Here is a 16,401-nt window from a genome sequence, read left to right on the forward strand (position 1 = left end):
AATGAAAATTCTAAAAGTTCCTGTTTTTCTGCTTTAAACTCTAGGTACACATCCAAAATGTATTACTGAGTTGAAAGAAGTGGATTCTGGTTCATGGTTTTGAAACCGCAGTCAGAAAAAAAATCACATCCATATCAACATTTTTATAAACCCCGGCCGGGGCTGTCGTTTTGGTCAAAAAATGAAAATTCTAAAAGTTCCTGTTTTTCTGCTTTAAACTCTAGGTACACATCCAAAATGTATTATTGAGTTGAAAGAAGTGGATTCTGGTGCATGGTTTTGAAACCGCAGTCAGAAAAAAAATCACATCCATATCAACATTTTTATCACCCCCGGGGCTGTCGATTTGGTCAAAAAATGAAAATTCTAAAAGTTCCTGTTTTTCTGCTTTAAACTCTAGGTACACATCCAAAATGTATTACTGAGTTGAAAGAAGTGGATTCTGGTGCATGGTTTTGAAACCGCAGTCAGAAAAAAAATCACATCCATATCAACATTTTTATCACCCCCGGGGCTGTCGTTTTGGTCAAAAAATGAAAATTCTAAAAGTTCCGGTTTTTCTGCTTTAAACTCTAGGTACACATCCAAAATGTATTACTGAGTTGAAAGAAGTGGATTCTGGTGCATGGTTTTGAAACCGCAGTCAGAAAAAAAATCACATTCATATCAACATTTTTATCACCCTATTTAAGCTGTCGTTTTGGTAAAAAATGAAAATTCTAAAAGTTCCTGTTTTTCTGCTTTAAACTCTAGGTACACATCCAAAATGTATTACTGAGTTGAAAGAAGTGGATTCTGGTGCATGGTTTTGAAACCGCAGTCAGAAAAAAAATCACATCCATATGAACATTTTTATCAATCCCGGGGCTATCGTTTTGGTCAAAAAATGAAAATTCTAAAAGTTCCGGTTTTTCTGCTTTAAACTCTAGGTACACATCCAAAATGTTTTACTGAGTTGAAAGAAGTGGATTCTGGTGCATGGTTTTGAAACCGCAGTCAGAAAAAAAATCACATCCATATCAACTTTTTATCACCCCCGGGGCTGTCATTTTGGTCAAAAAATGAAAATTCTAAAAGTTCCTGTTTTTCTGCTTTAAACTCTAGGTACACATCCAAAATGTATTACTGAGTTGAAAGAAGTGGATTCTGGTGCATGGTTTTGAAACCGCAGTCAGAAAAAAAATCACATCCATATCAACATTTTTATCACCCCCGGGGCTGTCGTTTTGGTCAAAAAATGAAAATTCTAAAAGTTCCTGTTTTTCTGCTTTAAACTCTAGGTACACATCCAAAATGTATTACTGAGTTGAAAGAAGTGGATTCTGGTGCATGGTTTTGAAACCGCAGTCAGAAAAAAAATCACATCCATATCAACATTTTTATCACCCCCGGGGCTGTCGTTTTGGTCAAAAAATGAAAATTCTAAAAGTTCCTGTTTTTCTGCTTTAAACTCTAGGTACACATCCAAAATGTATTACTGAGTTGAAAGAAGTGGATTCTGGTGCATGGTTTTGAAACCGCAGTCAGAAAAAAAATCACATCCATATCAACATTTTTATCACCCCCGGGGCTGTCGTTTTGGTCAAAAAATGAAAATTCTAAAAGTTCCTGTTTTTCTGCTTTAAACTCTAGGTACACATCCAAAATGTATTACTGAGTTGAAAGAAGTGGATTCTGGTGCATGGTTTTGAAACCGCAGTCAGAAAAAAAATCACATTCATATCAACATTTTTATCACCCTATTTAAGCTGTCGTTTTGGTAAAAAATGAAAATTCAAAAAGTTCCTGTTTTTCTGCTTTAAACTCTAGGTACACATCCAAAATGTATTACTGAGTTGAAAGAAGTGGATTCTGGTGCATGGTTTTGAAACCGCAGTCAGAAAAAAAATCACATCCATATGAACATTTTTATCAATCCCGGGGCTATCGTTTTGGTCAAAAAATGAAAATTCTAAAAGTTCCGGTTTTTCTGCTTTAAACTCTAGGTACACATCTAAAATGTTTTACTGAGTTGAAAGAAGTGGATTCTGGTGCATGGTTTTGAAACCGCAGTCAGAAAAAAAATCACATCCATATCAACTTTTTTATCACCCCCGGGGCTGTCATTTTGGTCAAAAAATGAAAATTCTAAAAGTTCCGGTTTTTCTGCTTTAAACTCTAGGTACACATCCAAAATGTATTACTGAGATGAAAGAAGTGGATTCTGGTGCATGGTTTTGAAACCGCAGTCAAAAAAAAAATCACATCCATATCAACATTTTTATCACCCCCGGGGCTGTCGTTTTGTTCAAAAAATGAAAATTCTAAAAGTTCCTGTTTTTCTGCTTTAAACTCTAGGTACACATCCAAAATGTATTACTGAGTTGAAAGAAGTGGATTCTGGTGCATGGTTTTGAAACCGCAGTCAGAAAAAAAATCACATCCATATCAACATTTTTATCACCCCCGGGGCTGTCGTTTTGGTCAAAAAATGAAAATTCTAAAAGTTCCGGTTTTTCTGCTTTAAACTCTAGGTACACATCCAAAATGCATTACTGAGTTGAAAGAAGTGGATTCTGGTGCATGGTTTTGAAACCGCAGTCAGAAAAAAAATCACATTCATATCAACATTTTTATCACCCTATTTAAGCTGTCGTTTTGGTAAAAAAATGAAAATTCTAAAAGTTCCTGTTTTTCTGCTTTAAACTCTAGGTACACATCCAAAATGTATTACTGAGTTGAAAGAAGTGGATTCTGGTGCATGGTTTTGAAACCGCAGTCAGAAAAAAAATCACATCCATATCAACATTTTTATCACCCCCGGGGCTGTCGTTTTGGTCAAAAAATGAAAATTCTAAAAGTTCCGGTTTTTCTGCTTTAAACTCTAGGTACACATCCAAAATGTATTACTGAGTTGAAAGAAGTGGATTCTGGTGCATGGTTTTGAAACCGCAGTCAGAAAAAAAATCACATCCATATCAACATTTTTATCATCCCCCGGGTCTGTCGTTTTGGTCAAAAAATGAAAATTCTAAAAGTTCCTGTTTTTCTGCTTTAAACTCTAGGTACACATCCAAAATGTATTACTGAGTTGAAAGAAGTGGATTCTGGTTCATGGTTTTGAAACCGCAGTCAGAAAAAAAATCACATCCATATCAACATTTTTATAATCCCCGGGGCTGTCGTTTTGGTCAAAAAATGAAAATTCTAAAAGTTCCTGTTTTTCTGCTTTAAACTCTAGGTACACATCCAAAATGTATTATTGAGTTGAAAGAAGTGGATTCTGGTGCATCGTTTTGAAACCGCAGTCAGAAAAAAAATCACATCCATATCAACATTTTTATCACCCCCGGGGCTGTCGATTTGGTCAAAAAATGAAAATTCTAAAAGTTCCTGTTTTTCTGCTTTAAACTCTAGGTACACATCCAAAATGTATTACTGAGTTGAAAGAAGTGGATTCTGGTGCATGGTTTTGAAACCGCAGTCAGAAAAAAAATCACATCCATATCAACATTTTTATCACCCCCGGGGCTGTCATTTTGGTCAAAAAATGAAAATTCTAAAAGTTCCGGTTTTTCTGCTTTAAACTCTAGGTACACATCCAAAATGTATTACTGAGTTGAAAGAAGTGGATTCTGGTGCATGGTTTTGAAACCGCAGTCAGAAAAAAAATCACATCCATATCAACATTTTTATTACCCCCGGGGCTGTCGTTTTGGTCAAAAAATGAAAATTCTAAAAGTTCCTGTTTTTCTGCTTTAAACTCTAGGTACACATCCAAAATGTATTACTGAGTTGAAAGAAGTGGATTCTGGTGCATGGTTTTGAAACCGCAGTCAGAAAAAAAATCACATCCATATCAACATTTTTATCACCCCCGGGGCTGTCGTTTTGGTCAAAAAATGAAAATTCTAAAAGTTCCTGTTTTTCTGCTTTAAACTCTAGGTACACATCCAAAATGTATTACTAAGTTGAAAGAAGTGGATTCTGGTGCATGGTTTTGAAACCGCAGTCAGAAAAAAATTCACATCCATATCAACATTTTTATCACCCCCGGGTCTGTCGTTTTGTTCAAAAAATGAAAATTCTAAAAGTTCCTGTTTTTCTGCTTTAAACTCTAGGTACACATCCAAAATGTATTACTGAGTTGAAAGAAGTGGATTCTGGTTCATGGTTTTGAAACCGCAGTCAGAAAAAAAATCACATCCATATCAACATTTTTATAAACCCCGGCCGGGGCTGTCGTTTTGGTCAAAAAATGAAAATTCTAAAAGTTCCTGTTTTTCTGCTTTAAACTCTAGGTACACATCCAAAATGTATTATTGAGTTGAAAGAAGTGGATTCTGGTGCATGGTTTTGAAACCGCAGTCAGAAAAAAAATCACATCCATATCAACATTTTTATCACCCCCGGGGCTGTCGATTTGGTCAAAAAATGAAAATTCTAAAAGTTCCTGTTTTTCTGCTTTAAACTCTAGGTACACATCCAAAATGTATTACTGAGTTGAAAGAAGTGGATTCTGGTGCATGGTTTTGAAACCGCAGTCAGAAAAAAAATCACATCCATATCAACATTTTTATCACCCCCGGGGCTGTCATTTTGGTCAAAAAATGAAAATTCTAAAAGTTCCTGTTTTTCTGCTTTAAACTCTAGGTACACATCCAAAATGTATTACTGAGTTGAAAGAAGTGGATTCTGGTGCATGGTTTTGAAACCGCAGTCAGAAAAAAAAATTACATCCATATCAACATTTTTATCACCCACGGGGCTGTTGTTTTGGTCAAAAAATGAAAATTCTAAAATTTCCTGTTTTTCTGCTTTAAACTCTAGGTACACATCCAAAATGTATTACTGAGTTGAAAGAAGTGGATTCTGGTGCATGGTTTTGAAATCGCAGTCAGAAAAAAAATCACATCCATATCAACATTTTTATCACCCACGGGGCTGTTGTTTTGGTCAAAAAATGAAAATTCTAAAAGTTCCTGTTTTTCTGCTTTAAACTCTAGGTACACATCCAAAATGTATTACTGAGTTGAAAGAAGTGGATTCTGGTGCATGGTTTTGAAACCGCAGTCAGAAAAAAAATCACATCAATATCAACATTTTTATCACCCCCGGGGCTGTCGTTTTGGTAAAAAAATGAAAATTCTAAAAGTTCCGGTTTTTCTGCTTTAAACTCTAGGTACACATCCAAAATGTATTACTGAGATGAAAGAAGTGGATTCTGGTGCATGGTTTTGAAACCGCAGTCAAAAAAAAAATCACATCCATATCAACATTTTTATCACCCCCGGGGCTGTCGTTTTGTTCAAAAAATGAAAATTCTAAAAGTTCCTGTTTTTCTGCTTTAAACTCTAGGTACACATCCAAAATGTATTACTGAGTTGAAAGAAGTGGATTCTGGTGCATGGTTTTGAAACCGCAGTCAGAAAAAAAATCACATCCATATCAACATTTTTATCACCCCCGGGGCTGTCGTTTTGGTCAAAAAATGAAAATTCTAAAAGTTCCGGTTTTTCTGCTTTAAACTCTAGGTACACATCCAAAATGTATTACTGAGTTGAAAGAAGTGGATTCTGGTGCATGGTTTTGAAACCGCAGTCAGAAAAAAAATCACATTCATATCAACATTTTTATCACCCTATTTAAGCTGTCGTTTTGGTAAAAAAATGAAAATTCTAAAAGTTCCTGTTTTTCTGCTTTAAACTCTAGGTACACATCCAAAATGTATTACTGAGTTGAAAGAAGTGGATTCTGGTGCATGGTTTTGAAACCGCAGTCAGAAAAAAAATCACATCCATATCAACATTTTTATCACCCCCAGGGCTATCGTTTTGGTCAAAAAATGAAAATTCTAAAAGTTCCGGTTTTTCTGCTTTAAACTCTAGGTACACATCCAAAATGTATTACTGAGTTGAAAGAAGTGGATTCTGGTGCATGGTTTTGAAACCGCAGTCAGAAAAAAAATCACATCCATATCAACATTTTTATCACCCCCGGGGCTGTCATTTTGGTCAAAAAATGAAAATTCTAAAAGTTCCTGTTTTTCTGCTTTAAACTCTAGGTACACATCCAAAATGTATTACTGAGTTGAAAGAAGTGGATTCTGGTGCATGGTTTTGAAACCGCAGTCAGAAAAAAAATCACATTCATATCAACATTTTTATCACCCTATTTAAGCTGTCGTTTTGGTAAAAAAATGAAAATTCTAAAAGTTCCTGTTTTTCTGCTTTAAACTCTAGGTACACATCCAAAATGTATTACTGAGTTGAAAGAAGTGGATTCTGGTGCATGGTTTTGAAACCGCAGTCAGAAAAAAAATCACATCCATATCAACATTTTTATCACCCCCGGGGCTGTCGTTTTGGTCAAAAAATGAAAATTCTAAAAGTTCCTGTTTTTCTGCTTTAAACTCTAGGTACACATCCAAAATGTATTACTGAGTTGAAAGAAGTGGATTCTGGTGCATGGTTTTGAAACCGCAGTCAGAAAAAAAATCACATCCATATCAACATTTTTATCACCCCCAGGGCTATCGTTTTGGTCAAAAAATGAAAATTCTAAAAGTTCCGGTTTTTCTGCTTTAAACTCTAGGTACACATCCAAAATGTATTACTGAGTTGAAAGAAGTGGATTCTGGTGCATGGTTTTGAAACCGCAGTCAGAAAAAAAATCACATCCATATCAACATTTTTATCACCCCCGGGGCTGTCATTTTGGTCAAAAAATGAAAATTCTAAAAGTTCCTGTTTTTCTGCTTTAAACTCTAGGTACACATCCAAAATGTATTACTGAGTTGAAAGAAGTGGATTCTGGTGCATGGTTTTGAAACCGCAGTCAGAAAAAAAATCACATTCATATCAACATTTTTATCACCCTATTTAAGCTGTCGTTTTGGTAAAAAAATGAAAATTCTAAAAGTTCCTGTTTTTCTGCTTTAAACTCTAGGTACACATCCAAAATGTATTACTGAGTTGAAAGAAGTGGATTCTGGTGCATGGTTTTGAAACCGCAGTCAGAAAAAAAATCACATCCATATCAACATTTTTATCACCCCCGGGGCTGTCGTTTTGGTCAAAAAATGAAAATTCTAAAAGTTCCGGTTTTTCTGCTTTAAACTCTAGGTACACATCCAAAATGTATTACTGAGTTGAAAGAAGTGGATTCTGGTGCATGGTTTTGAAACCGCAGTCAGAAAAAAAATCACATCCATATCAACATTTTTATCATCCCCCGGGTCTGTCGTTTTGGTCAAAAAATGAAAATTCTAAAAGTTCCTGTTTTTCTGCTTTAAACTCTAGGTACACATCCAAAATGTATTACTGAGTTGAAAGAAGTGGATTCTGGTTCATGGTTTTGAAACCGCAGTCAGAAAAAAAATCACATCCATATCAACATTTTTATAATCCCCGGGGCTGTCGTTTTGGTCAAAAAATGAAAATTCTAAAAGTTCCTGTTTTTCTGCTTTAAACTCTAGGTACACATCCAAAATGTATTATTGAGTTGAAAGAAGTGGATTCTGGTGCATCGTTTTGAAACCGCAGTCAGAAAAAAAATCACATCCATATCAACATTTTTATCACCCCCGGGGCTGTCGATTTGGTCAAAAAATGAAAATTCTAAAAGTTCCTGTTTTTCTGCTTTAAACTCTAGGTACACATCCAAAATGTATTACTGAGTTGAAAGAAGTGGATTCTGGTGCATGGTTTTGAAACCGCAGTCAGAAAAAAAATCACATCCATATCAACATTTTTATCACCCCCGGGGCTGTCATTTTGGTCAAAAAATGAAAATTCTAAAAGTTCCTGTTTTTCTGCTTTAAACTCTAGGTACACATCCAAAATGTATTACTGAGTTGAAAGAAGTGGATTCTGGTGCATGGTTTTGAAACCGCAGTCAGAAAAAAAATCACATCCATATCAACATTTTTATCACCCCCGGGGCTGTCATTTTGGTCAAAAAATGAAAATTCTAAAAGTTCCGGTTTTTCTGCTTTAAACTCTAGGTACACATCCAAAATGTATTACTGAGTTGAAAGAAGTGGATTCTGGTGCATGGTTTTGAAACCGCAGTCAGAAAAAAAATCACATCCATATCAACATTTTTATCACCCCCGGGGCTGTCATTTTGGTCAAAAAATGAAAATTCTAAAAGTTCCTGTTTTTCTGCTTTAAACTCTAGGTACACATCCAAAATGTATTACTGAGTTGAAAGAAGTGGATTCTGGTGCATGGTTTTGAAACCGCAGTCAGAAAAAAAATCACATCCATATCAACATTTTTATTACCCCCGGGTCTGTCGTTTTGTTCAAAAAATGAAAATTCTAAAAGTTCCTGTTTTTCTGCTTTAAACTCTAGGTACACATCCAAAATGTATTACTGAGTTGAAAGAAGTGGATTCTGGTGCATGGTTTTGAAACCGCAGTCAGAAAAAAAATCACATCCATATCAACATTTTTATTACCCCCGGGGCTGTCGTTTTGGTCAAAAAATGAAAATTCTAAAAGTTCCTGTTTTTCTGCTTTAAACTCTAGGTACACATCCAAAATGTATTACTGAGTTGAAAGAAGTGGATTCTGGTGCATGGTTTTGAAACCGCAGTCAGAAAAAAAATCACATCCATATCAACATTTTTATCACCCCCGGGGCTGTCGTTTTGGTCAAAAAATGAAAATTCTAAAAGTTCCTGTTTTTCTGCTTTAAACTCTAGGTACACATCCAAAATGTATTACTGAGTTGAAAGAAGTGGATTCTGGTGCATGGTTTTGAAACCGCAGTCAGAAAAAAATTCACATCCATATCAACATTTTTATCACCCCCGGGTCTGTCGTTTTGTTCAAAAAATGAAAATTCTAAAAGTTCCTGTTTTTCTGCTTTAAACTCTAGGTACACATCCAAAATGTATTACTGAGTTGAAAGAAGTGGATTCTGGTTCATGGTTTTGAAACCGCAGTCAGAAAAAAAATCACATCCATATCAACATTTTTATAAACCCCGGCCGGGGCTGTCGTTTTGGTCAAAAAATGAAAATTCTAAAAGTTCCTGTTTTTCTGCTTTAAACTCTAGGTACACATCCAAAATGTATTATTGAGTTGAAAGAAGTGGATTCTGGTGCATGGTTTTGAAACCGCAGTCAGAAAAAAAATCACATCCATATCAACATTTTTATCACCCCCGGGGCTGTCGATTTGGTCAAAAAATGAAAATTCTAAAAGTTCCTGTTTTTCTGCTTTAAACTCTAGGTACACATCCAAAATGTATTACTGAGTTGAAAGAAGTGGATTCTGGTGCATGGTTTTGAAACCGCAGTCAGAAAAAAAATCACATCCATATCAACATTTTTATCACCCCCGGGGCTGTCGTTTTGGTCAAAAAATGAAAATTCTAAAAGTTCCGGTTTTTCTGCTTTAAACTCTAGGTACACATCCAAAATGTATTACTGAGTTGAAAGAAGTGGATTCTGGTGCATGGTTTTGAAACCGCAGTCAGAAAAAAAATCACATTCATATCAACATTTTTATCACCCTATTTAAGCTGTCGTTTTGGTAAAAAATGAAAATTCTAAAAGTTCCTGTTTTTCTGCTTTAAACTCTAGGTACACATCCAAAATGTATTACTGAGTTGAAAGAAGTGGATTCTGGTGCATGGTTTTGAAACCGCAGTCAGAAAAAAAATCACATCCATATGAACATTTTTATCAATCCCGGGGCTATCGTTTTGGTCAAAAAATGAAAATTCTAAAAGTTCCGGTTTTTCTGCTTTAAACTCTAGGTACACATCCAAAATGTTTTACTGAGTTGAAAGAAGTGGATTCTGGTGCATGGTTTTGAAACCGCAGTCAGAAAAAAAATCACATCCATATCAACTTTTTTATCACCCCCGGGGCTGTCATTTTGGTCAAAAAATGAAAATTCTAAAAGTTCCTGTTTTTCTGCTTTAAACTCTAGGTACACATCCAAAATGTATTACTGAGTTGAAAGAAGTGGATTCTGGTGCATGGTTTTGAAACCGCAGTCAGAAAAAAAATCACATCCATATCAACATTTTTATCACCCCCGGGGCTGTCGTTTTGGTCAAAAAATGAAAATTCTAAAAGTTCCTGTTTTTCTGCTTTAAACTCTAGGTACACATCCAAAATGTATTACTGAGTTGAAAGAAGTGGATTCTGGTGCATGGTTTTGAAACCGCAGTCAGAAAAAAAATCACATCCATATCAACATTTTTATCACCCCCGGGGCTGTCGTTTTGGTCAAAAAATGAAAATTCTAAAAGTTCCTGTTTTTCTGCTTTAAACTCTAGGTACACATCCAAAATGTATTACTGAGTTGAAAGAAGTGGATTCTGGTGCATGGTTTTGAAACCGCAGTCAGAAAAAAAATCACATCCATATCAACATTTTTATCACCCCCGGGGCTGTCGTTTTGGTCAAAAAATGAAAATTCTAAAAGTTCCTGTTTTTCTGCTTTAAACTCTAGGTACACATCCAAAATGTATTACTGAGTTGAAAGAAGTGGATTCTGGTGCATGGTTTTGAAACCGCAGTCAGAAAAAAAATCACATTCATATCAACATTTTTATCACCCTATTTAAGCTGTCGTTTTGGTAAAAAATGAAAATTCAAAAAGTTCCTGTTTTTCTGCTTTAAACTCTAGGTACACATCCAAAATGTATTACTGAGTTGAAAGAAGTGGATTCTGGTGCATGGTTTTGAAACCGCAGTCAGAAAAAAAATCACATCCATATGAACATTTTTATCAATCCCGGGGCTATCGTTTTGGTCAAAAAATGAAAATTCTAAAAGTTCCGGTTTTTCTGCTTTAAACTCTAGGTACACATCTAAAATGTTTTACTGAGTTGAAAGAAGTGGATTCTGGTGCATGGTTTTGAAACCGCAGTCAGAAAAAAAATCACATCCATATCAACTTTTTTATCACCCCCGGGGCTGTCATTTTGGTCAAAAAATGAAAATTCTAAAAGTTCCTGTTTTTCTGCTTTAAACTCTAGGTACACATCCAAAATGTATTACTGAGTTGAAAGAAGTGGATTCTGGTGCATGGTTTTGAAACCGCAGTCAGAAAAAAAATCATATTCATATCAACATTTTTATCACCCCCGGGGCTGTCGTTTTGGTCAAAAAATGAAAATTCTAAAAGTTCCGGTTTTTCTGCTTTAAACTCTAGGTACACATCCAAAATGTATTACTGAGTTGAAAGAAGTGGATTCTGGTGCATGGTTTTGAAACCGCAGTCAGAAAAAAAATCACATCCATATCAACATTTTTATCACCCCCGGGGCTGTCATTTTGGTCAAAAAATGAAAATTCTAAAAGTTCCTGTTTTTCTGCTTTAAACTCTAGGTACACATCCAAAATGTATTACTGAGTTGAAAGAAGTGGATTCTGGTGCATGGTTTTGAAACCGCAGTCAGAAAAAAAATCACATTCATATCAACATTTTTATCACCCTATTTAAGCTGTCGTTTTGGTAAAAAAATGAAAATTCTAAAAGTTCCTGTTTTTCTGCTTTAAACTCTAGGTACACATCCAAAATGTATTACTGAGTTGAAAGAAGTGGATTCTGGTGCATGGTTTTGAAACCGCAGTCAGAAAAAAAAATTACATCCATATCAACATTTTTATCACCCACGGGGCTGTTGTTTTGGTCAAAAAATGAAAATTCTAAAATTTCCTGTTTTTCTGCTTTAAACTCTAGGTACACATCCAAAATGTATTACTGAGTTGAAAGAAGTGGATTCTGGTGCATGGTTTTGAAATCGCAGTCAGAAAAAAAATCACATCCATATCAACATTTTTATCACCCACGGGGCTGTTGTTTTGGTCAAAAAATGAAAATTCTAAAAGTTCCTGTTTTTCTGCTTTAAACTCTAGGTACACATCCAAAATGTATTACTGAGTTGAAAGAAGTGGATTCTGGTGCATGGTTTTGAAACCGCAGTCAGAAAAAAAATCACATCAATATCAACATTTTTATCACCCCCGGGGCTGTCGTTTTGGTCAAAAAATGAAAATTCTAAAAGTTCCTGTTTTTCTGCTTTAAACTCTAGGTACACATCCAAAATGTATTACTGAGTTGAAAGAAGTGGATTCTGGTGCATGGTTTTGAAACCGCAGTCAGAAAAAAAATCACATCCATATCAACATTTTTATCACCCCCGGGGCTGTCGTTTTGGTAAAAAAATGAAAATTCTAAAAGTTCCGGTTTTTCTGCTTTAAACTCTAGGTACACATCCAAAATGTATTACTGAGATGAAAGAAGTGGATTCTGGTGCATGGTTTTGAAACCGCAGTCAAAAAAAAAATCACATCCATATCAACATTTTTATCACCCCCGGGGCTGTCGTTTTGGTCAAAAAATGAAAATTCTAAAAGTTCCGGTTTTTCTGCTTTAAACTCTAGGTACACATCCAAAATGTATTACTGAGTTGAAAGAAGTGGATTCTGGTGCATGGTTTTGAAACCGCAGTCAGAAAAAAAATCACATCCATATCAACATTTTTATCACCCCCGGGGCTGTCATTTTGGTCAAAAAATGAAAATTCTAAAAGTTCCTGTTTTTCTGCTTTAAACTCTAGGTACACATCCAAAATGTATTACTGAGTTGAAAGAAGTGGATTCTGGTGCATGGTTTTGAAACCGCAGTCAGAAAAAAAAATTACATCCATATCAACATTTTTATCACCCACGGGGCTGTTGTTTTGGTCAAAAAATGAAAATTCTAAAATTTCCTGTTTTTCTGCTTTAAACTCTAGGTACACATCCAAAATGTATTACTGAGTTGAAAGAAGTGGATTCTGGTGCATGGTTTTGAAATCGCAGTCAGAAAAAAAATCACATCCATATCAACATTTTTATCACCCACGGGGCTGTTGTTTTGGTCAAAAAATGAAAATTCTAAAAGTTCCTGTTTTTCTGCTTTAAACTCTAGGTACACATCCAAAATGTATTACTGAGTTGAAAGAAGTGGATTCTGGTGCATGGTTTTGAAACCGCAGTCAGAAAAAAAATCACATCAATATCAACATTTTTATCACCCCCGGGGCTGTCGTTTTGGTCAAAAAATGAAAATTCTAAAAGTTCCTGTTTTTCTGCTTTAAACTCTAGGTACACATCCAAAATGTATTACTGAGTTGAAAGAAGTGGATTCTGGTGCATGGTTTTGAAACCGCAGTCAGAAAAAAAATCACATCCATATCAACATTTTTATCACCCCCGGGGCTGTCGTTTTGGTAAAAAAATGAAAATTCTAAAAGTTCCGGTTTTTCTGCTTTAAACTCTAGGTACACATCCAAAATGTATTACTGAGATGAAAGAAGTGGATTCTGGTGCATGGTTTTGAAACCGCAGTCAAAAAAAAAATCACATCCATATCAACATTTTTATCACCCCCGGGGCTGTCGTTTTGGTCAAAAAATGAAAATTCTAAAAGTTCCGGTTTTTCTGCTTTAAACTCTAGGTACACATCCAAAATGTATTACTGAGTTGAAAGAAGTGGATTCTGGTGCATGGTTTTGAAACCGCAGTCAGAAAAAAAATCACATCCATATCAACATTTTTATCACCCCCGGGGCTGTCGTTTTGGTAAAAAAATGAAAATTCTAAAAGTTCCGGTTTTTCTGCTTTAAACTCTAGGTACACATCCAAAATGTATTACTGAGATGAAAGAAGTGGATTCTGGTGCATGGTTTTGAAACCGCAGTCAAAAAAAAAATCACATCCATATCAACATTTTTATCACCCCCGGGGCTGTCGTTTTGGTCAAAAAATGAAAATTCTAAAAGTTCCGGTTTTTCTGCTTTAAACTCTAGGTACACATCCAAAATGTATTACTGAGTTGAAAGAAGTGGATTCTGGTGCATGGTTTTGAAACCGCAGTCAGAAAAAAAATCACATCCATATCAACATTTTTATCACCCCCGGGGCTATCGTTTTGGTCAAAAAATGAAAATTCTAAAAGTTCCGGTTTTTCTGCTTTAAACTCTAGGTACACATCCAAAATGTATTACTGAGTTGAAAGAAGTGGATTCTGGTGCATGGTTTTGAAACCGCAGTCAGAAAAAAAATCACATCCATATCAACATTTTTATCACCCCCGGGGCTGTCATTTTGGTCAAAAAATGAAAATTCTAAAAGTTCCTGTTTTTCTGCTTTAAACTCTAGGTACACATCCAAAATGTATTACTGAGTTGAAAGAAGTGGATTCTGGTGCATGGTTTTGAAACCGCAGTCAGAAAAAAAATCACATCCATATCAACATTTTTATCACCCCCGGGGCTGTCGTTTTGGTAAAAAAATGAAAATTCTAAAAGTTCCGGTTTTTCTGCTTTAAACTCTAGGTACACATCCAAAATGTATTACTGAGATGAAAGAAGTGGATTCTGGTGCATGGTTTTGAAACCGCAGTCAGAAAAAAAATCACATTCATATCAACATTTTTATCACCCTATTTAAGCTGTCGTTTTGGTAAAAAAATGAAAATTCTAAAAGTTCCTGTTTTTCTGCTTTAAACTCTAGGTACACATCCAAAATGTATTACTGAGTTGAAAGAAGTGGATTCTGGTGCATGGTTTTGAAACCGCAGTCAGAAAAAAAAATTACATCCATATCAACATTTTTATCACCCACGGGGCTGTTGTTTTGGTCAAAAAATGAAAATTCTAAAATTTCCTGTTTTTCTGCTTTAAACTCTAGGTACACATCCAAAATGTATTACTGAGTTGAAAGAAGTGGATTCTGGTGCATGGTTTTGAAATCGCAGTCAGAAAAAAAATCACATCCATATCAACATTTTTATCACCCACGGGGCTGTTGTTTTGGTCAAAAAATGAAAATTCTAAAAGTTCCTGTTTTTCTGCTTTAAACTCTAGGTACACATCCAAAATGTATTACTGAGTTGAAAGAAGTGGATTCTGGTGCATGGTTTTGAAACCGCAGTCAGAAAAAAAATCACATCAATATCAACATTTTTATCACCCCCGGGGCTGTCGTTTTGGTCAAAAAATGAAAATTCTAAAAGTTCCTGTTTTTCTGCTTTAAACTCTAGGTACACATCCAAAATGTATTACTGAGTTGAAAGAAGTGGATTCTGGTGCATGGTTTTGAAACCGCAGTCAGAAAAAAAATCACATCCATATCAACATTTTTATCACCCCCGGGGCTGTCGTTTTGGTAAAAAAATGAAAATTCTAAAAGTTCCGGTTTTTCTGCTTTAAACTCTAGGTACACATCCAAAATGTATTACTGAGATGAAAGAAGTGGATTCTGGTGCATGGTTTTGAAACCGCAGTCAAAAAAAAAATCACATCCATATCAACATTTTTATCACCCCCGGGGCTGTCGTTTTGGTCAAAAAATGAAAATTCTAAAAGTTCCGGTTTTTCTGCTTTAAACTCTAGGTACACATCCAAAATGTATTACTGAGTTAAAAGAAGTGGATTCTGGTGCATGGTTTTGAAACCGCAGTCAGAAAAAAAATCACATCCATATCAACATTTTTATCACCCCCGGGGCTGTCATTTTGGTCAAAAAATGAAAATTCTAAAAGTTCCTGTTTTTCTGCTTTAAACTCTAGGTACACATCCAAAATGTATTACTGAGTTGAAAGAAGTGGATTCTGGTGCATGGTTTTGAAACCGCAGTCAGAAAAAAAAATTACATCCATATCAACATTTTTATCACCCACGGGGCTGTTGTTTTGGTCAAAAAATGAAAATTCTAAAATTTCCTGTTTTTCTGCTTTAAACTCTAGGTACACATCCAAAATGTATTACTGAGTTGAAAGAAGTGGATTCTGGTGCATGGTTTTGAAATCGCAGTCAGAAAAAAAATCACATCCATATCAACATTTTTATCACCCACGGGGCTGTTGTTTTGGTCAAAAAATGAAAATTCTAAAAGTTCCTGTTTTTCTGCTTTAAACTCTAGGTACACATCCAAAATGTATTACTGAGTTGAAAGAAGTGGATTCTGGTGCATGGTTTTGAAACCGCAGTCAGAAAAAAAATCACATCAATATCAACATTTTTATCACCCCCGGGGCTGTCGTTTTGGTCAAAAAATGAAAATTCTAAAAGTTCCTGTTTTTCTGCTTTAAACTCTAGGTACACATCCAAAATGTATTACTGAGTTGAAAGAAGTGGATTCTGGTGCATGGTTTTGAAACCGCAGTCAGAAAAAAAATCACATCCATATCAACATTTTTATCACCCCCGGGGCTGTCGTTTTGGTAAAAAAATGAAAATTCTAAAAGTTCCGGTTTTTCTGCTTTAAACTCTAGGTACACATCCAAAATGTATTACTGAGATGAAAGAAGTGGATTCTGGTGCATGGTTTTGAAACCGCAGTCAAAAAAAAAATCACATCCATATCAACATTTTTATCACCCCCGGGGCTGTCGTTTTGGTCAAA

The sequence above is a fragment of the Crinia signifera genome, chromosome 7, assembly GCF_055691185.1.
Source record: "Crinia signifera chromosome 7, ASM5569118v1, whole genome shotgun sequence".
In the NCBI taxonomy this organism is placed as follows: domain Eukaryota; kingdom Metazoa; phylum Chordata; class Amphibia; order Anura; family Myobatrachidae; genus Crinia; species Crinia signifera.